At 55.1% G+C, this 21,069-nt stretch overlaps 1 long non-coding RNA gene and 1 other non-coding gene across 2 annotated transcripts; both read left to right on the top strand.

Moving 5' to 3' along the window:
- Positions 1–3,683: 3,683 nt before the first annotated feature.
- TRNAS-CGA (transfer RNA serine (anticodon CGA)) lies at positions 3,684–3,765 on the top strand. The gene has a single exon. It is a non-coding gene; the product is annotated as a tRNA-Ser (tRNA).
- A 1,256-nt stretch (positions 3,766–5,021) lies between these two features.
- LOC140895340 (uncharacterized) lies at positions 5,022–6,326 on the top strand. The gene is made up of 2 exons (XR_012154172.1): positions 5,022–5,099; positions 5,837–6,326. It is a non-coding gene; the product is annotated as an uncharacterized lncRNA (long non-coding RNA).
- The last annotated feature ends 14,743 nt before the right edge of the window (positions 6,327–21,069 follow it).

The raw sequence follows: 21,069 nt of genomic DNA, 5'->3' as shown, positions 1-21,069 counted from the left end.
CGCGGAAGGCCAGCCACGTACAGGTGAAGACGCTGAGGTTCACAGGCACAGCTGTGAGCTCCCGAGAAGGAGTGCTGGGGTCTGCACTAGCCACAGGGGCTGTTTCCCGCCTCTGGCTGGGAGGGGGACAAGCCTGCAACCTTAGTCTCAGTCCAGGAAAGAAGCTCCCTGAGCTGCTGCTGGAACCTGGCCGCGAGCGTCAGCTGCTGGAGCCCGAACTCCTGCCCGCCTGCCGCGCTCTGGAGGAGCGGCTGCGTTTGAAAGGGCCCCGGCCTGCACTGCACACCCACTGGTGCCAAAGCGCCCCCGGGTGCCTCACGCATCACCCTTGCAGTCAGGGGGCGAGAATCAGAAACTTGCCGGGCAGCCGCTGCAGTGTGTGAGCCCCCGTTCCGAGCACTCCGCCCTGAGGAGCAGCCCATAACGGCTTGGGCAAAGTTACCAACAACCTCCATTCCCGAGGTCTCCGTAATTCTCCTGTATTATCTAGACCAGGGGCTGTCAACAGGCGAACCACGGGCCAAATCCGGGTTGCCAGACGCTTTTGAACGGACCCCACAAACTTGTTGTTTACATATTATCGTTATTATTAGTTTTTTAAATGATTTTCTCTGCAGTCTGGCCCCTGACTGTACATTGATGAAGAATTTGGACCTTGACAAAAAATAATTGACTACCCCTCATCTAGACCATCCCTGAGCGGTGACTGTCGATCCTGCTAAGAACCTACAATGACAGAGATTCCACAACCTCCCTAGGTAATTTGTTCCAGTGCTTAACTATGCTGGCAGGAAGTTTTTCCTAACGTCCAACCTAAACCTCCCTCGCTGCAATTTCAGCCCATTGCTTCTTGTCCTGTCCTCAGAGATTCACAAGAACAATTTTTCTCCCTCCTCCTTCTAACAACCTTTTATGTACTTGAAAACTGTTCTCATGTCCCCTCTCAGTCTTCTCTTCTCCAGACTAAACAAACCCAGTTCTTTCAACCTTTTCTCGTCGATCATGTTTTCTAGACCAGCGGTTCTCAACAGGGGGTTCGTGGCCCACTGGGGGTCCATGAACCCGTGGCTAAAATCCAAAGCCCGAACCCCAGCACCTCCCGCAGGGCTGAAGCCGGGAGCAGCAGGGCTGAATTCTGGAGCCCCGAGCCCCGGTGCTCCCCAAGGGACAGAAGCCCTGAGCCCATGGGCAGAATTGGGGGAACACAGGGGTGTTACACCCCTCCCAAACTACAGTGCAAGAGCAAGGCAGTCCTGGGGTAGCTCCACACCCCCCCTCCACCACCTCCTCTCTCCACCCCCTGGCTAGGTCGGAGGTGGGAAGCCAGAGTCTGGCTGCGTGGGACAGCTGCTGCCTGGGCGAGGTGACACGGCTGCTTTCTGGCTGGCAGAGCCCTCAGGGTACAGGGAGCGCAGGGGAGCCCTGAGAGCACACAGCCCCTAGCTACCTCCTCCCTGCACCCTGAGCTACCCCCCTGCACACAGCCCCTAGCTATCCCTTTCCCTTCACCTCAAACTTTTTGAGCTGAGCCCCCCCACCTTTGAGTTATAATTTTTGATTGTAGCCCCCCCCCGAAGTCCAGACAGGCGGGTGGCCTGCTGAGGTGAGTCAGGGGGTGGATGTAGCATACCCTCCCCAGACCCCGACGTCGGAGCTGGCTTGAGCCTCACTGGCCCCTGCCCACCCAAAACAGAAGTCAAACTATACCTATGCAAACTTGTTTTCCCCCCTTTCCCCGGCCCAGAGCCTCCCCCTCCCACACTGGGCCCTGGAGATTTTAATGGCATGTTGTGGGTGGCCTCAGAAAGAAAAAGGTTGAGAACCCCTGTTCTAGACCTTTAACCATTTTTGTTACTCTCCTCTGGACCTTCTCCAATTCGTCCACGTCCTTCCCGAAATATGGCGCCCCGACTTAGACACAATACTTTAGCTGAGGCCACATCAGCATGGAGTAGAGCAGAAGAATTACGTCTCGTATCTTGCTTACAACACTCCTGCTAATCCTGCCCAGGATGAGGTTTGCTTTTTTTGCAGGTGTTACACTGTTGATTCATATTTAGCTTGTGGTCCACTCTGACCCCCAGATCCCCTTCCGCAGTACTCCTTCCTAGGCTGTCACGTCCTGCTCTGTATGTGTGCAGCTGACTGTTCTGTCCTAAGGGGAGTACTTTGCATTTGTCCGGATTGAATTTCAGCCTGTGAACTTCAGACCATTTCTCCAGTTTGTGCAGACCATTTTGAATTTTAACCCTATCCTCCAGAGCACTTGCAACCCCTCCCATCTTGGTATCATCCGCAAACTTTATCAGTAAAAAGAAAAGGAGGACTTGTGGCACCTTAGAGACGAACCAATTGATTTGTGCCACAAGTCCTCCTTTTCTTTTTGCGAATACAGACTAACACGGCTGTTACTCTGAAACCTGTCATTATGCAAGGGGAAATAGGTTACCTTGCAGAATGACTGAGCCACTCCCAGTCTCTATTCAAGTCAAAGTTAATTGTATCCAATTTGCAAATGAATTCCAGTTCAACAGTCTCTCGCTGGAGTCTGGATTTGAAGTTTTTTTGTTGTAATATTGCAACTTTCATGTCTGTAATCGCGTGACCAGAGAGATTGAAGTGTTCTCCGACTGGTTTATGAATGTTATAATTCTTGACATCTGATTTGTGTCCATTTATTCTTTTACATAGAGACTGTCCAGTTTGGCCAATGTACATGGCAGAGGGGCATTGCTGGCACATGATGGCATATATCACATTGGTGGATGTGCAGGTGAACGAGCCTCTGATAGTGTGGCTGATGTGATTAGGCCCTGGGATGGTGTCCCCTGAATAGATATGTGGGCACAGTTGGCAACGGGCTTTGTTGCAAGGATAGGTTCCTGGGTTAGTGGTTCTGTTGTGTGGTGTGTGCTTGTTGGTGAGTATTTGCTTCAGGTTGGGGGGCTGTCTGTAGGCAAGGACTGGCCTGTCTCCCAAGATTTGTGAGAGTGTTGGGTCATCCTTCAGGATAGGTTGTAGATCCTGAATAATGCATTGGAGGGGTTTTAGTTGGGGGCTGAAGGTGACGGCTAGTGGCGTTCTGTTATTTTCTTTGTTAGGCCTGTCCTGTAGTAGGTGACTTTTGGGTGCTCTTCTGGCTCTGTCAATCTGTTTCTTCACTTCCGCAGGTGGGTATTGTAGTTGTAAGAAGGCTTGATAGAGATCTTGTAGGTGTTTGTCTCTGTCTGAGGGGTTGGAGCAAATGCGGTTGTATCGCAGAGCTTGGCTGTGGACGATGGATCGTGTGGTGTGGTCAGGGTGAAAGCTGGAGGCATGTAGGTAGGAACAGCGGTCAGTAGGTTTCCGGTATAGGGTGGTGTTTATGTGACCATCGTTTATTAGCACAGTAGTGTCCAGGAAGTGGATCTTAATCGCGTCTCTGCTAAGGCTGCATCTACACTCCCCCTTGTGTCGGTAGAACGTATGTGGCTCAGGGGTGTGAATAAGCCACCCCCCGAGTGACACAAGTTACACAGACCTAAGCGCCGGTGTGGACAGTGCTATGGTGCTGGGAGAGCTTCTCTTGCCAACATGGCTACGGCTGCTCGTTCAGGGTGGAGAGCTCCCTCCCGTCGCTCCCGTCCCTCCCATGCTTCCAGCCGCTCCAGTAGAGACTGCCACTGGGGGCCACGTCACTCACAGCTGTGAGGGCCGAGCGGTTAAGGCGTTGGACTCGAAATCCAATCGGGTTTCCCTGCGCGGGTTCAAATCCTGCTCACAGCGAGGCCTGTGTTTTAGCCACATTTGCTCACCAGGGCAATACATCTCCACCGGCCCTGGGACGCTCTCCATACACTCCCCACCCCAGGTAAACCCTGTTCTGCTCCTTTCATGGGGATGCCTGGGATGGTGCCTCACGCTGTGTCCCTGCGGTCTCAGGCCTCTGCCCCTCACCCAGCGCCCCCCGGCTCAGCCCCACCCCTGGGTGCTGCTCCTCTCCAGAGCATGGAAGGAGCTGAGCACGGGCAACCCGTAGAAGAGGCCACAGGAGCCTGAGCCTCCCCCAAAAGGCCGTCCATGCGGGCGGAAACGCTGGGAATGTGGGGCGGGTCTCCCCTCCGGAGGCCCGTGGGCCCGTGGTCATCTTTCGAGCGCTGGAAGTGAAGCTCCAGAGAAGTGGGGGCCCCGCCTGCACCCCGCTCCCCTCTGCCTCTTAGCCCGATGCCCTGCTCTTGCTCTGCCTCTTCCCATCCCCCTTCCGCCTCCTCCCCCAAAACCTGCACTCCAACGCCCCTCGGCCTTTTCCCCCGCGGCCCCGTCTTCTCGTGCCTCTTCCTGTCCTGCTTCACCTCCTTCCGCAAGGACCCCCCTGCCCCCCGCTCACCGAAGACAGAGAAAAGGGACGGGTACCTGGCCCCATGGCCCCCGGTAGCCCCCCTACGGGGAAAGGGGCGGAGAGGAGCAAGCAGGGGGTGAGTGGAGTCCTGGGGGAAGAGGCGGAGAGGAGCGAGGGGCAGGTAGGGGGACCTCGGGGGCCAGAGGAGTGAACAGTGGGGGGGCGGGGCCTCGGGGGAAGAGGATGACCGGGGGCGGGGCCTCTGTGGCAGGGCCATGCTCTAGGCCCCGGTGGCCCCCCAACTTCTCGGGGTCATCTGAAACCCAGGATGAAGGTGACACAGGGCCTGGTTCCTCTTTGGGCTAAGATTCCATAACACCACTCCCTTCCTGGCAGTGTGAAGGGGCTGCACAGGGGCATAAAGCCCTCCAGACACGGCCGGAGACAGGGAAAGGGCCGTCAATGCGGAAGAGAATCAGGCCCAGAGTTAGACAAGGGGTGCAGAGAATATTCTGGATTCAGGTCATTGCACTTCGCCCTTGCTCGAAATGCTTCCTGTATTTTCTCCATTTCACTCCCTGACTCTCGGTCTCTGCCCCTTTCCCCGTTTCGTCCTCAGAATTAGCACGTTCAGCCAGTTAATCGCAGCAATACCGCCATAAGACAGCAGCCTGAAATCTCAGCTCTCCCCCGCCCCACGCACGAGACCTGCTGCCAGCTGAACTGGAGAAAGAATGGGGAACGTCTCTGGCAGAGGGTGTGAAACAGACACCCAGAAAAGGTGAGCTTTCACAGGGACTGCTGGGCACGCATGGACTGTGGCTGGGGAGGGGGCTGCCAGACCTCCCTCAGGTGACCAGACAGCAAGTGTGAAAGATCGGGATCGGGGTGGGAGGTAATCGGAGCCTATATAAGAAAAAGACCCAAAAATCGGGACTGTCCCTCTAAAATCGGGACACCTGGCCACCCTAGACCTCCCCCACAGACTGCCACTGAGTGAGTGGGGGGCAGTTGCACAGACCTGCAGTGACCACACGGATTGTGAGGTTTGTTCCCCTCCTGTCTCCAGTGGGGCTGAGGTTTCTCCCTGAGCCTGCTGAGCCCTGTGGCCCTTCCCAGCCACGACCGTGGGAGCAGAAAACACCGAAAGACCAGGCCGGGGAGGTCATATGGTTTATTGGACCCGGTTCTGTTGGGGAGAGTGTAGCCAGACAGCCAGCCCCCCCCTGCTCAGACCAGCATTGCTGGAAACACAGGAGGAAGCCGGAACAGGGCACTTAACATATATTCCAGCACAGCCTTTGAAGCTATGAAAGCACAGGTGTGCTGCTACAATGTGCCTCTGGGAACAGATACAAGGATTAAGCTCACAGCAGGCAGAGGCCCTGTGACAGACATGGCTCTTCGCCCCTACTAAATAGAGTGATGCACTCACACCAACATCCTAGGTGGGAAAATATTTACCCTGATAAAAGAAATGTCCAGTAGTCGACACTTATTGTTTCTCTCCCTTGCAAGTGTAAACTACTCTTGCGAAAGCTGGCGTCACCCCGACAGACCAGCCTCAATTTGGCATAAGAAAGGAGAAAGAGAATAAAGGAGTACAGAGGTATAAGTAGGGGACCTACAGCACCCTGATTTTTGAGTGCTTTTCACTATCTATCTGCTGGTCAGATAAGTGACAGCCTCCCAAGGCTTCTGCAGCTAAGAGGGTCCCTACGCCTTGTCCCTTATTCGTCTTTCCGCGGAATTGAGTGACCGATCCTGGCTTGGCACCGCTGGAATCGAGAGACGCAAGGAGGGTAAGAAGCACCCACACCTGATCTCCTATCTTTAGTGTACACATATTTTGAAATAGAGCTCTATACTTTGTTTTCTTTCTTTGGGATTGTGGCTTCAGTTTTGTAACTTGTTTGTGTGTGTAACATCTCTACATTTAAATAAGTAGGCACTAGCAATTTTGTAACCACATGATTAGAATGTAGCTTAATAAATTTTGGTAACCATTTATGCATAAGCCTGACTTGTTTTCTCTGGTTTACTGTAAAGCAGCCAACACAATTAAAGAACCTCAGCCGTTTTGGCTCTAAAGCCTGGCCATTAGGTGAGAGTACTAAGAGCCTAGCGTTGAGTTGTGCCGCCTCCACGGGGCAAACTCTTGGGGCACCTGTCAGTCAATCCTGGCTGCCCGCTGGGAAGGAGCTCTGAGCTCTAGCAGTTAAAGTCACGGGTGTGGAGAGGCTCTTAGTGCTGCCATTGGGGCACCTGTCAGTCAGTATTGACTGCTCGCTGCGAAGGAGCTCTGAGCTCTAGCAGTTAAAGTCACGGGTGGTTAGGACCTTGGGGCATCCGTCAGCCTAGCCCGGGCTGCCCGCCGCGAAGGGACAGTGCGTCCTAGCGGTTAAAGTCACGGATGGTATAAACGGGCATAGCTGGCACCTCACCAAACATCCTTGGCCGTCGGCTAACAGAGAGAGACCAGGGCCTGAGGACGAGATCTGCGGAGCTCGAAGGCTTGTCTCTCCCCAGCAGAAGTTGGAGAATGAAAGAGATCCCCTCCCTGCCTTGTCTCTCTAATCTCCTGGGACCGACCTTGCAAACAGAGAACTCTGAGGCAGTTCAGTGCTTCCCACCGAGCCCCAGGAGCCCGTATGTAACACGGACGTTGCACTCATTCAAACAGTGCCTAGCGCAGCTGGGGGACGGGCTTCAAGCTGCTGCCAGTCACAGCCCCTTCTGTGCCCCAAACCGGGGGCGACTGCGCCTACCGGCCAGACCCCTCTGTTCCAGAACGGAGGTGCCCTTTGGTCTCTCAGCCCGGCGCTCTCACACAACCACAGCAGCTCCAGTCACCAGGTCCCCTCTTGGCGCAGTGGGAGGGGGCAGCAGGACAGAGCAGGCAGGCCTCCGAGGGGGAACTGTACTCCAGGAAGCCGTGACTCTGTCAAGGATTTAGGTGTCATACCGGGCAAGCCGCTCAACATCCGCTCCCGGTGCGATGCTGTGGGGAACAGGGCCAAAGCCATCAGTGATGACGGGGGGATTTTCTTGGTTTTTCAATGGTTTGCATGCCTCAGTTTCCCTGGGTGCTGTTTGTTTAACGAGGTGGGAGAGGTAGTTTGTTGTTACAGAGGACCAGCGGTGATCTCTCCTGTCAGTTGGGCCCTCAGGCAAAGGCCTGGAGAACGGATACCCCAGCGACTGGTGAGCGGGAGGCCCAGCTTGGAAGTCACAGCCAGGTCGGGCCAGTAGAAGGACAATGGGCTGAGGAGAGAAGACCCGGTGACTGCTTCCAGCCAGGGGGAAAGAAAAGAGGGAGGAGAGGAGAGGCTGAGATAGAGGAGACCCAGGCAGCCTGTTCACCTGGGACAGAAGACAAAGGACACAGGCTTGTGGGAAGGTGATATCGGACGCTTAGCTGGAAGGAGGGGGCTTCTGGACTGGGGAGAGAAAACAGCCAGAGCCCACACGGGTGCAGGAGAGACCTAGATGGACTGTGCAGAGGGAGGTTAGGCCTGAGGCCCTGAGAGTTTCCTGTGCTGTGTTCAGACACTCAATAAACCCCTCTCTTTTACGCTGGCTGAGAGTCACGGCAGTCTCGGGATCGGGGTTGCGTTCTTCCCTCTGGGAGTAGAGGCCCCAGGGGTCCAGAGTGAGGGGACTCCCTGAGGGGGCCCACGGCAGACAGGCATGCTCAAGGCTGAGAGAAGAGGGGTTGCAGGAGGCGGAAGGGCCTACGGCTTAACCCTTGAGAGAGTGGATCTCCAAGAAGGGCTGTCACACTGAAGGGGGTTCCTCCCAAGGACTGTACGAGGCTGAGAGAGAGCACAAGTCCTGTGAGTCCGTGACGCCATCCATGGATAGATAAAGAGAGGATGGAAAGGGAGGTGATTCAGCAGCGGGGAGACTGACACTGGAATACTGCATCCCGTTCTGGTGTCCACATTTCAAAAATAACGTTAAAAAAACTGGAGAGGGTGCAAAAAAGAGCCATATTTGAGGGATGGAGAAGACTTATAAGGAGGGATTGAAAAACTCAGTCTGTTTAGTTTTTAAAAAGATGGAGAGGTGAGCTGATGGCAGCCTGCAGTGCCTTCGCTGAGAGAAAACACCAAGTATTTAAAGGGCTCTTTAGTCTTGCAAAGAAAGGCAGAACAAGAACCAATGGCTGGAAGCAGAAATCAGAAAAATTCTCCTGAGAACAAGGCAGAGATTTGTAAGAGGGAGGGCGACTCATCACTGGAACAAACTGGCAAGAGAAGTGATGGATTCTCCATCTCTTGATGTCTTCCAGTGAAGACTAGATGCCCTTCGGGAAGGTGCTTTAGTGCAAAAGCAGCTCTTGTGACACACGGGAGGGCTGGGAGATGCAGGGCGTCATATTAGATGCTCCAATGGTCCCTTCTGGCCTTAAGTCGACTAATTTATGAAAAACTGGTGGTTTATTGTATAGCCGGCTCCATCCCCCGACTCACCAGTCATTGAGTGCGGAGATCCGGGGGCAACAACTCCCAGCTCCAAGAGGCTGGGCAGGGGCAGGACAGCAGCTGGGAGGGGAGGGGTGGGGGGGCAGTGACATCACAAAGGCCTTTTGCAGGACCTCCGCCCATTGGGCAAAGGTGGTGGGGAGGGGGTGACCTCACAGAGAGACCCCGACATCAGCGGGGCAGGGCTGAGGGGCAGGGCCAGGGCAGTCGCTGAGACCCCCCCGGCTTTGCTGCCGCACGTCTCCTTCTCCGGGTCTCCCCTCGAGGACGGGGAGAGAATTAGGATTCACGTCGTAGCATGAGGAGGAGCCTCTGTGGAGTTTTCTCCTTTCCTACCCCTGGTTGTGCCAGAAAACGAACGTCCCTTGGACAAGGTCGGAGGCTGCGAGAGGTTTGGAACCTGTTGGGTCTGATGCACCTGCTGCAGGCAGGATTCTCGGCACAGAAAACACTGGCTTAAGGGGGCAGAATGTGATTTCCTACCGAGCGCTTTGACGCTTGGAATCACTGGGGACCTTGGGGTTTATCCTTTTGGGTTTCCCTTTTCCTCTTTCCTCCCTCCTTTCTCCTCTTCTCTTGCTTCATTTTCCCCTGTTTCCCTCTCTCTCCCAAGGAGGAGGGTGGGCAAGGGGGGGTTGCTCTCATCGCGGGAGGTCCTCACAAAGAGGTGGGTCTGGATCTGAGAGCGATCCGCTCTGATGGTGACCTGGCCGTCCTGTGGGACCTCTGGTGAGACCTCTCAGCCGCCCGCCCCTCAGAGTCTCAGGGCTGGTTGGCCGAGCGGGGGGCTATCGACAGCGAGGAGACTCAGGTCCTTTTGGTCTCGTTTCAAATCAGGCAAATAAGTCACAATCAATGCAACGTATGGGATTAATCTTGCTGCTTCAGGGGCGGAAGGAGGCAGGGTCTTGGGGGAAGGGGTGGAGCGGGGCGGGGTCTGGGGAGGAGGTGGGGGTTGCCCCGGACCCGCACCCCCCTCGGGACGGCCTTGGCAGCAGTGTTGGTCCCACCCCGTGGCAGGGCCGGGCTGGAACCAGGTACGGCCGGGGCAGGGCAGGGCAGGGCAGGGGGTGGGGGAAAGCTGGGCGGGCGGGAGCCGGGGGAGGTACCTCTCTCCAAGCCAGACCTCGTAACCTGAGATCCAGAGAGGCAGGGGGGGCTCAGGACACACCCCTCCCATCGGCCTTTCCCGTTGGTTAGCATCGGTGTGGAGATGCCTCACACGCTGGGTTTTGTGGGTCCTACTTTCAGGCACCTCCTTCTTCCTGTAAGCGGGGGAATAGTCCCGCGCTTGTGGGGAACTTTCCTGGCTTCTGCATGACCCCGGTGAAGTGGGCTAGCAAAAGGATCTGAGTCCTCGCTCCCACTCCCTTTACCCAGTGGCCTCCCTGCCCTGGAGGACTCCCCTTCCACTCTCCTGTCTGGCAGAGTCCTCATAACCCCGACAAGGCTGGACCCAGGATTCCTGGGGGGCTCGACCCCCAACCCTGCGGTGGTCAGCTAGGACAGGGGCTCGGGTGTCCCCACTCCGGGGTACTCTCTCTGCACTGGGCACTTCTCTGACCCACTAATCATTACATATAATTTAAAGCAAATGCAAGTTCTTTAATCAACAATTAATTTTAAAAAGAATAAGGGAAAATGGGAAAGGTGAAAGGAAACACATCACCCCGCTCTGTGGCAGGGAACATCACAAACAGCATCTCTGGAACGTCAGGGCAGTTCACAGTCTGCTCCTTGTGAGTCCCAGGCCCCTTCTCCGGCCCTGGCCGTGCTGCGGGGATGCTGCGGGTCGGACACTCGCTCTGGTGGTGGCCACACGCTCTCAGGCTCGAAGTGGCAGGACCCTTCTTCCCAGTGTGGCCCCCGCCCTGTCGGGGTTATGATCCAAGCCTGGCCTGCAGAGCCCCTTGGCTGAGGCGTCTCCCTGTGCGGGGCCCGCTGCCCAGGGTCCCCCTCGCTCTCCCCAGCTGCTCACCGCACCCAGCTCCGGACTGCTCCAGCCCCAGCCCCACCACTCGGTCTCTGCACGGCTGCTGCTCTGCCCCCAGCTCCCTGGGCTGCTTCTCTGGCCCCTCTGGCTCTGGTTGCTCCCACGACAGGTCTGCTCTCTCTGGGCTGCTTTACTGGTCCCTCTGGATCGGCACAGCTCCGCTCCCCAGCTCAGCTCGGGATCCTGCTTTCTCCTTAGCTCGGCCCCACTCTGTCTGTCTGACCCAGGCAAATCCAGCTCACACGGAGGACGGGACCCCCCTGGCCTCCTGACTCCCTCATTAGCCTTCTCGCCCTGACATTCAGGCTGACCTGGAGCGTTGGCCTCTCCCCATTGTTCCTGGGGACTATCAGTCTCAGGGGCCTGGTTTCCCATCGACCCTTCCCCTTTTAGTACTGGGAGCGAGCCAACCAAAACACCCCCACTGACTGTTAGTAAGGGGGCAACAGTCCCCTTACATTTAGGCTGTAGCTGGGGGGGGTTGAGGATCGGCGGCATCTCAGTGTCAGACTTAGGGAGCTAAAGTGAAAGTAGCAGCCAAGCCCAGCTCAGTATTTTTGTGGAGCTAGCCCCTGGTACCTAACCTGTTTGGAACAGCCCCCTAGGCCCCCATCTGTGTGGTCAGGTGCCCGATCCCAGACCTACATTATTTTAAAGAGATGCTTTTGAAAAACGTACCAAAAGTCTAAGGGGCTCTAAAAATCAGCTGAATACATTCCGGGCCTACAAGCGCTAAAATACTTTCATCAAAACAGTGTCTTGTGCTTTGAACGGTATCACGACATGGCAGGGGCTGACAGTCAGTGCTAAATGTGTGAAGACCCATTTTTCATGATTCTTGCTAAAGCCAGTCAGCAAATGTCGTCTAGGAGTAAGTGCTGTAATTATGGGGAAGAAAAATCTGCATTTTTCACACGTAACAGAATGGAATAACTGCATTCAAAAATAAAACGATGGAAAACTTGAAAGGCCACAAGCCCTCTCAGTCCTACTGCTTGTTCAGCCAATCGCTCAGACAAACAGGGGTTTGTTGACATTTGCAGGAGCGAATGTTGCCCACTTCTCGTTGACGTGTCACCTAAAAGGGAGACCAGGCATTGACAGGGCACTGTTGTAGCTGGCATCGCAGGATATTGACAGGCCAGATGTGCTGAAGAATCATACGTCCCTTCGCGTTTCAGGCACCGTTCCAGAGCTCATGCGTCCATGTTGAGGACAGATTGAGATGTCACCAGCGGAAGGTTCATTTCCTTGTTCGGTGGTTGGGATCTTGTCGTTTCCACATTGGCGTGTTGCTCTTTTCAGACTTCAGAAAGTATGCGCCACGCCTCATCCCGCTCAAATTTTGGAGTCCAATTTCAGACTCTTAACTCTTGGGTCAAGTCCTGTGGCTGTCTTTAGAAATCTCACATTGGTCCTTCTTCGCCTTTTGTCAGATCTGCAGTGAAAGTGTTCTTAAAACAAACACCACGTGTTGGGTCATCATCCGAGATGGCTAGGAGATGAAATCTGTGGCAGAGTGCAGGTAAAAGAGAGCAGGAGAAGACAATTCTCCCCCAAGGAGCTGAGTCACCGATTTAATTCACACATTACTTTTTTTTAACGAGTATCGTCAGCATGGAAGCATGTCCTCTGGACTGGTGGCAAAAGCATGCAGGGGCATACGAATGTTTAGCATGCCTGGCACATAACTACCATGCAATGCTGGCTACAAAAGTGCCATGCGAACGCCTCTTCTCAACGTCCGGTGGCCTTGTAGGCGCGAAACGTTGACACTGTTTTCCTTTTGGGTGCAGTTCTGAACAAAACAAAACATCTACATTTGTAAGTTGCACTTTCACGACCAAGAGCTTGCACCGCTGCACTTTTATGAGGGGAACTGAAAAATGCTCTTTCTTTTCTTACTTTGACAGTGTAAATATTTGTAAACCATCATCCTAGAACGTGAGCCCTGTATTCTGTGTTGTCATGGACATCAGTATATTTGAAAAAAGGAGAAAAACACCCCAAAATCTTGAATACATTTCAGTTGGTATTCAATGTTTAACAGGGTGATCAATCATACCTAAAAAAATCACAATTAAAAAATTAATCATGATTAATTGCAGTTTTAATTTTTTTAATTGCGATTAATTTTTTTGAGTTAATTGCATGAGTTAATTGCGGTTCTCCCTGCCCCAGCCCAGAGCCTGCACCCCCACCCTCTTCCCACACCCCCTCTCCTGCACCCAAACTCCCTCCTACACCCCCACCCCTTCCCCCAGCCCAGAGCCTACAACCAAACTCCCTTCCACAGCCTGCAGCCCCTCCCTCCGCAGCCCCTCCCATCCCCAAACTCCCTTCCAGAGCCTGCACCCCTCCACCCATCCTGCACCCCCACCCTGTGCCCCAGCCCGGAGCCTGCACCCAGCACCCAGCACCCAAACTCCATCCCAGAGCCTGCATCCCAGACTCCATCCTAGAGTGGTGAATAGGACAGATTACTAACTCATCACGGTGGGTTTCAGCCCCCTAGGATCACCTGTCAGGATTTTTCCTTCCTTTAAAGAGGGCAGAACCCAAACCCCATTCAGAAGATGCGGGAAATCTTACAGTAAAGTCTTCCCACATAGTCCCCTCTGTAATCCCATCTGTCAGAGCTTGCCTTAGCACACGAAAATAAGGCCACAGAGTGGTAACCACACAAACAAGACTTTATTTACGATGGGGGAAAGGACTAGGACAGGCTAGAGAAGGGGTGGAGTAACAAAACTTTAACTCTGGAAATGCTCCACTCTCACAAACAATTACACCCAGGAGGAAATGTTGATGTGCTTTCTACCTTCTCTTGCAGGGAGAGCGATGGACAGCTTCTGCTCTCTTGACATTGGACGTCAGGGACAGACTTCGATGATGGACACAGGACCGGGTGAGTAGACCTAACTAAAAACCCTCCCTATCCCTCTTTGCGTCGTCTCTGCCTGGATGTTAGACCCTGTCTACGCGGATTCAATCCGTGCGTGGGAGTGTGCTTCCCAACCCAAATGAATATAGCCAATGGCAAAAGGTCACCAGATTCTTTTGCCAAGTCCAAGATGGCCACCTAATAGATAACACAAAACGTACATGCCTTTCTTCCCTTCTTTTACGAAAATTTGGCAGGGGCAAACACCATTTTACACACCCAGAGAATGCATTTGACCAATCAGGGGACGTTGCGGGGCAGGGTGACCCATCCAGAAGGGGGTTGTGTCTCCCCTCTGAGAACTCCTCCCTCTGTCCTCTACAACTGAAGTGGACGTCAGCTCTGTAGGACCACCCCGAGAGGGGATTTGACCAAATAGGGGAAGTGCCATAGTGGAGTGAGCTGCCCGCAACAGGATCCTGTGGTCCCTAAAAAGTCCTCACACCGCCCTTTACCAATTGGCGAGGGTTTCTCTCCCACCTTAGGCCATCTCAGAAGGTAAACGTGTACCAATCCAGAACAGGTTTAGCCCGAAGGCCTAGGCCACGATTTCTGCAAAAGACATCCTTGGAACGAGACGGGATCTTCCACGCAGTGTTGTGTTGCGACTTCCAGGAGGATGCTGCCAGCCACGCAAACATGGAGCTCCAGAGATCGGCGGCTTCTGGCCTAGACCTTCAGGCACTGCCTATTCTGATCGGTACGTTACCCTTCTGGGATGGCCTATGGGGTGTGTGAAACCCTGACCGATTAGTAGAGGACAGTGGGGGGATTTCATGGAGCGGTGATGGGCCCCTCTTGCGGGCAGGTCACCCCACCACAGCACTTACCTGATTTGGTGAAATCCCCTCTCTGGCTGGTCCTAAGGGGCTGAGGCTCACCCCAACTGGGAGGAGTTCTCGGAGGGGTCACGTGACCCACTTCCGGATGGGTCACTCTGCCCCAGAACTTTCCCCCATTGGTCAAATCCATTCCTGAGGCAGATGGATGGAGATAAAACACCCCCATATTGGTAGAGGAGTGGCAGGAGCTCTTAGAGAGGTCACATGCTACTCCTTGCTTCTACTCATATTTGCATCCTGATCCCGAAAGTCTTATATCATGGTGTGGGTCTTATGGTGACAGATGGGCGATGCCTTAGGGGTGAAGGGGCGAGGTCCCATGGGTGAAACTAAATAACTGTCCTTAGCCTCAGGGTGGTTTGGCCTTATGGCCAGAGCCAAAATGGCAGCCCTCCCACTCAGGGCTGTGTGGCCCAATGCCCAGAGTCCGTGCGGCCGCCCGCTCCGTCGGGGCTGTGTGGCCCAACGACCAGAGTCCGTGCGGCCGCCCGCTCCGTCGGGGCTGTGTGGCCCAACGACCAGAGTCCGTGCGGCCGCCCTCTCCGTCGGGGCTGTGTGGCCCAACGACCAGAGTCCGTGCGGCTGTCCTCTCCATCCAGGGCTGTGTGGCCCAACGGCCAGAGTCCGTGCGGCCGCCCTCTCCGTCTGGGCTGTGTGGCCCAACGACCAGAGTCCGTGCGGCCGCCCTCTCATCTGGGGCTGTGTGGTCCAATGGCCAGAGTCCGTGCGGCTGTCCTCTCCATACAGGGCTGTGTGGCCCAACGGTCAGAGTCCGTGCGGTCGCCCTCTCCGACCGGGGCTGTGTGGCCCAACGGCCAGAGTCCGTGCGGCCATACTCTCTGTCGGGGCTGTGTGGCCCAACAACCAGAGTCCGTGCGGCCATACTCTCCGTCGGGGCTGTGTGGCCCAACGACCAGAGTCCGTGCGGCTGCCCTCTCCGTCGGGGCTGTGTGGCCCAAAGACCAGTGTTCGTGCGGCCGCCCTCTCCGTCGGGGCTGTGTGGCCCAAAGACCAGAGTCCGTGCGGCCGCCCTCTCCGTCGGGGCTGTGTGGCCCAACGACCAGAGTCCGTGTGGCTGTCCTCTCCGTCGGGGCTGTGTGGCCCAACGACCAGAGTCAACGGCTGTGCAGTCTAGTGGCGCAACGGGGACGTGGGCAGCCACCCGAGGATGAATGGCAGCCAGGGCAGGGGGACCCAGACTCTCCTTACTCCCCCTTGCCCTAGCCCAGGGCCTTGTCCGTGGCCAATGTGTTTGCCGTTGAGTCAGTGGGGATCCAACCAGAACATGCTGACGTCACTCAGCATGACAATGGCTCGTTCACCCAGGTTACTTCAGAGGAGAAGTCTCTCGGCCACGGGCTGGGGGTCTCTGGGCTCCCGGCGTGGGAAACTCCCAGACACTCTGATCTCCCTTGCACGTCTGCAGGCACCCGGGGGTGCGGCTGGGTCTCGGCGCCTCGGGGCTTCAGCTGCTTCTGGACTGGAGCCTCCAAGGTGCATCCTCCATTTTCGGCGCTCTGCCTAGCGTGAGCTGAGCTGCTCCCTTTCACACTGGTGCTCCAGTTGTAGCGTGTCCGGCAGGGCTGGGGAGGGGCTTGGCTTCCTCCGCCTAGACTGTGGGGTTACGTGGGGCTGGTACATCCCGGCACACGCTGCTCGGCCTCTTCTGTCTCCTCCTTCCCGTGCAACAGCTGCTTTGCCATCTCACAAGAGATGGGATCAGTGGTGGGCTCAGTTGGCTCCTGTTGGCCTCTAGATGTCTGGAAGAGGGAGAAAGGGCAGGAGCACAAATTAGAAAAACAAAACCTTCAAGCAGGGTGGTTTTCCACTGCACAAAACCACCCCACTTTGCTAATGTTCATTTGCAGCTTCCCGGAGAGCTGGCATTTCTTAAAGAGAGCACCCAACCCCTGGCAACCTCTGCTACTCTGGGGGCTGGCAATGGTGAAAGGGAGTCTGGGAGAATTTCTCCTCTCTCCGCCTGGCACTGATGAGTGAGGGAACCACATGCGAGAAGCTGTGTGAATGTCGGGCTCTGTGCGGTGGGGTGAGATGTCCTACATGGTGCCCAAAGGTGGGGTTGTCCTGACTCTGCAGTGACTTCATTCCAGGGAGAGAGATGTCAGAGATCAGCTCCAGGGTGCTGCCCTGTAACAGAGGGTGGCAATGGGGCAGAAGTGGGGCAATGGTGCACTCAGGAAAGGAGCAGGGCTAAGGGGGGCCCGAGCCGCAGCCCCTAAAGGCCCTGTGTGCTGCGTTCCAGCCAGGCCGGCTCTGCCTGGCTGGGGTGGGGGCGAGGCGGCTCCGCGCGCTGCTCTTCCTGTCCCCCCGCAGCCACGTCGCGATGAGCACTGCACCGGGAACCTCTGACCCGGGGGCTGCTCTTGCCTGTCGGCTCTGCCCTCCCTCCGCGCGTTCCCCCGCAGCTCCCATGGGCCGGGAATTGTTAATCCGGCCCTGGCCCTATTTCCCAGCCTGTTCCAATCCTGCTCTTGACTCCTGACTCCAGCTCCAACCCTTGGCTCCCCTCGGCTCGACCTCCACCACTCTGAGCACGCGGCCCCAGCGCCCTTGCTCCAACCACTGGGCCCAACCAGCCGTGCTTTGGCTTCTGACCCCAGCGACATGGAGGAGTCGTTCACCGCACTGCTTTTCATGTGTATGGCCCTGCCCTGGTCAGCGCTGGTTTTCATCTGCCATGGTGCTGCCCAGTGACATGGCTTGATTACATCCCTTTGAACTTCTTCAATGTCTTCTCTAGGCTGATTAATCTGCATAATCTTTTGTCATCTGCCAATATCCACCTCGTTGTTCAGCCCCGGTTCCAAACATAAGAACATGAGAAAGGCCAGACTGGGTCAGAGCAAAGGTCCATCTAGCCCAGTATCCTGTCTTCCGACAGTGGCCACTGCCAGGTGCCCCAGAGGGAGTGAACAGACAGGAATCATCCAGTGCTCTATGCCCTGTCACCCATTCCTAGCTGCTGGCAAACAGAGGCTAGGGACACCAAAATGTTGATAAGCGTCTGCTGTACGTACCATAGCAGGACAAAGAGCTCTTCTGTGTCGGTCCCGGTTCCCTAGTCAAATGCAGAACCCGACACGAGATTTACAAGCTTCTGCAACCATTTATAATGTCTGTTGAGGATGTACCAAGTGGTCCTGTCAGATTTCAAAGGCACTTCCTGAAAAGCTGAAACCAAGAGGAAACGGGTTGAAAAGCCTCTGGTGCTGATGTGCCTGGTGCCTAGGAAATCTCCACTCCCGATGGCCATCGCCCCCTGCTATTAGCTCCCCAAGAGTCTAAGGGCACAAGAACAACAACTCCGCTCCTCCCAAAATAGCCCTGCACAGAGAGGAGACCCCATTCTTGTCACTTCCCCCTCCGCCGGCCTACACCCGTACACACACCCCTACACACAGATGGTTGGGGGCACTTGTTCTTTCGATGGAACAGGAAAGTGACAGCCGCAGCGACATTAAACCATCCAACATTGAGGCCGAGATCCACAAAGGGATTTAGGCTCCTAATGTCTACTGAAATCTTTTGTGGCCCTGTGCCTTCATTCCTCAAGAGGTCACAGGGAGAAGTGTTTCCCATGTGCCCTCATGGGATTTCCTATGAGCTGATGACCAATCTCGGAGGGAATCTCCCTGGCCTGCAATCACTCCAGTACAGGGAGGGCAGGTGATGAGGATAATTGTCATCATCATCATCATCATCCTTAATAACTACGGCTCTTTTCAATTCTGTCAGGCCTTCCATTACAGACTTTCAGACCTTTATGAAGACACTTTCCCCACACAGCTTTAAGGTTACGTCTATACTAGGAGCTAGAGATGCAATTCCCCTGCTCCCATACACATATTATGGTACCTCGATGATGCTCGCATGACCATCCTTCTTCCTTAAACGCTGTTCTTAGACAGAGAGGGACCTGTGTCCACATTCAAACCTGTGTTCGGGCCCTGTCTGCACCCCTGTATTTCCCACAGAGGCACAAACACACACAGGTATTTCCTTACCTTCATACAGGCGGGAGATGCCATCTTCATTCACTGTTTCAGACAACAAATCACAGTAATGGTGGATAGTATTTCCTAGACATACAATGAATACAATGGATCTCATTACTTTTCAAATCCTTCGCTGAAAACTGCTGAAGATGCAGCCATTTCCCCAAGACAGCCCTTCGGAAAATTAAATACATTCCTTACATCTCTTCACAAAGCAAATTAGATAAAGCATCAGATGCCCAGCAGGTACTGAGAAGCTGATTTCTAAAGGAGACTGAATTCACATCAAACCAGCATGATGTGAATTCAATCTCCCCTAGGTGCAGCCAAAGAGCTGTTGTGGGCAGGGGAAGTTGGTGCAGTCGATACAGCTAAGTTGCTCCCTTCATCTTGGAATACATGTTAATTCTCTCTCTCTCACACCCACACACCCCCCGTTTTAGGATTCTGGTGCTGTCGGAGGGAACAGAGCAGCTGTCTAGAAAAGGGCTTTGAAGGAAACATTTAAGAAAGCTCAAGTGAATTTGCTCTGCTTACCAATGAACAAGGCTGCAGAGTGTCGTATTGTTGTCTGTGAGCTTTCCAGGTAGTCTAGGGCCTGGAACAGGAATTTGGGGATGTGGCTCTTGTTGTTCTGCATCTGGAAAGAAAGAAGGAAGAAATGCACAATATACAAATGACATGTTCTCCCCACAGCGAATAGTCCAGGAAAGCCAAAGCATATAGCCAGGCCATGGCAACCGCCAATACGAACCCATACACCAGAGCAGCACCTCTCTGAAGTCACTGTTGTGTTCTCCAGAACCTCCGCTTTCATTTGAAAAGACAAAAGTTTGGAGGTCTGACAGTTGTGGAGGAAAATGTCAACAATGGGAACGGATTGTAACTCCTGCAGAAATGAACCAGCAGAGAGCCTGGAATAGCGTCTTGCAACCCGACCGAAGCGGATGGGTCCTCAGGCTGTGGGGTTAGAAAGGTCTCTCTCAAGTCCCCATTCACCCCTCTCAAGGCACAAGGAATTCACCTACCAGGCACTTCCCGACACTCTTCAAGAGCTGTGAGGAGCCATCCCAGGCCATGCTGCGGAACAGCCTCTTCAAATGAGCCCAGCCGAGAAACACTGCGCAGCGGAAGAGCGTCAGTTTACATCGCTGCAAGAGAAGGGGAGACCAAGAGGGTTCTCACTGAGAGAGGGATAGTGTGGGGGACACTGGACCTTCTCCACCCCTTGTGCTGTGTGCTGTGAGGATGGATGAGGCACGAGGCTCCAGCAGGGAGTGAAGCCGGGAGAAGACTCTGCTTGGGCAAGGGGCTCTGGGGATGACTGGAGTGGAGGCCCCAGGGGATTCTGGCTCTTTGCTCTGAAGGAAATAATGTCTGTGGCACTTACCAGTGTCACACTCTCCTCCTGGTCTGCAAGATGCAGCAGCAGCGGGAGCAAGCAGTGGATGATTTCCTGCTGCACGAGGGCTTTGTCCGGGTCCTGCACCCTGCTCACCACGTTGCCAAGCAGTGAAATGGCAGCTGAGCGCACACTGCCCCTCTCCTGGCAATGACACACGGGGGGTGGGGACGCCCGGTTAAAGCCAGGCAGTATCAGAGCAGAACGCAACAGAGTCATAATCCGCCCGCTGCTCCGGTTCCCCCGTGTGAACTGACTTGGGTGGGAGGAGCAGGGCGGACACCAGGCCAGCGCCATAGACATCTTCTGCAGGGCCTGAGACCCTGGGCAGGACAGCGCAGCCCCAGGGTGTCCCAGAGGCAGTTTCTGTCTGGAGAGCCTAGAATCCCAGAACCCGAGAAGATTTGGGGAGAGGGAGGGAAGTCTGCTGGAGACTGGTCTGGGGAAGGGGAGAAGCCGCTGCTGGAGCCTTGCAGGGATTCGCTGCTACAAAACACAGCATTTCTTTTGCTCTTCGGTGCCCCCGAGAGCCGGGCCATTCCCGACCCACCTCTTTCCTGCTGAGAATCTCCACCTCTTTGGGGGCCTGTGTTCTCCAGACAGCTGGGTATCTGCCCAGGGCCAGGCCCCCTCTCCCCCAGGCCAGGCTGCAGCAGGGGCTGAGCGGAGCATGGCGCTGAGACTGAGCTTTGGCGAGAAGAGCTCTGACAGGGAGGTGGCTAAGCAGGACATTCCCCACCCATGGCGGGGGAGCTCCTTGGAGGGTCCATGGCAGGCCTGAGGGGCGGGAGCCAAGGAGATGGGGAGAGAGAGACAAGGGCATCAGAGACAGGTGGAGGGGGGGAACGGGCTTCTCCTGGGGTTCCAAGCCTTACGTCATCAATGAAGGGGCGAAGGCTGACTGCAATGTCCTGGGAGATGGAGCCAAGCCCCTCCCTCTTGAGGAGGTAGATGATGTCTTGAGCTTTGTGCATGGCCTCCTTGACACACCCTCCATCCTGGTCACAAAACCTGGCCACGGTTCCTGGCAGCTGGGCCTGTAACCATCTCACCTGCAGGAATGAAGA

Source organism: Lepidochelys kempii, chromosome 11, assembly GCF_965140265.1.
Source record: "Lepidochelys kempii isolate rLepKem1 chromosome 11, rLepKem1.hap2, whole genome shotgun sequence".
NCBI classification, from domain to species: Eukaryota; Metazoa; Chordata; order Testudines; family Cheloniidae; genus Lepidochelys; species Lepidochelys kempii.
Note: the sequence above shows the minus strand (reverse complement) of the source record. Positions and strands in the feature narration are given on the sequence as shown.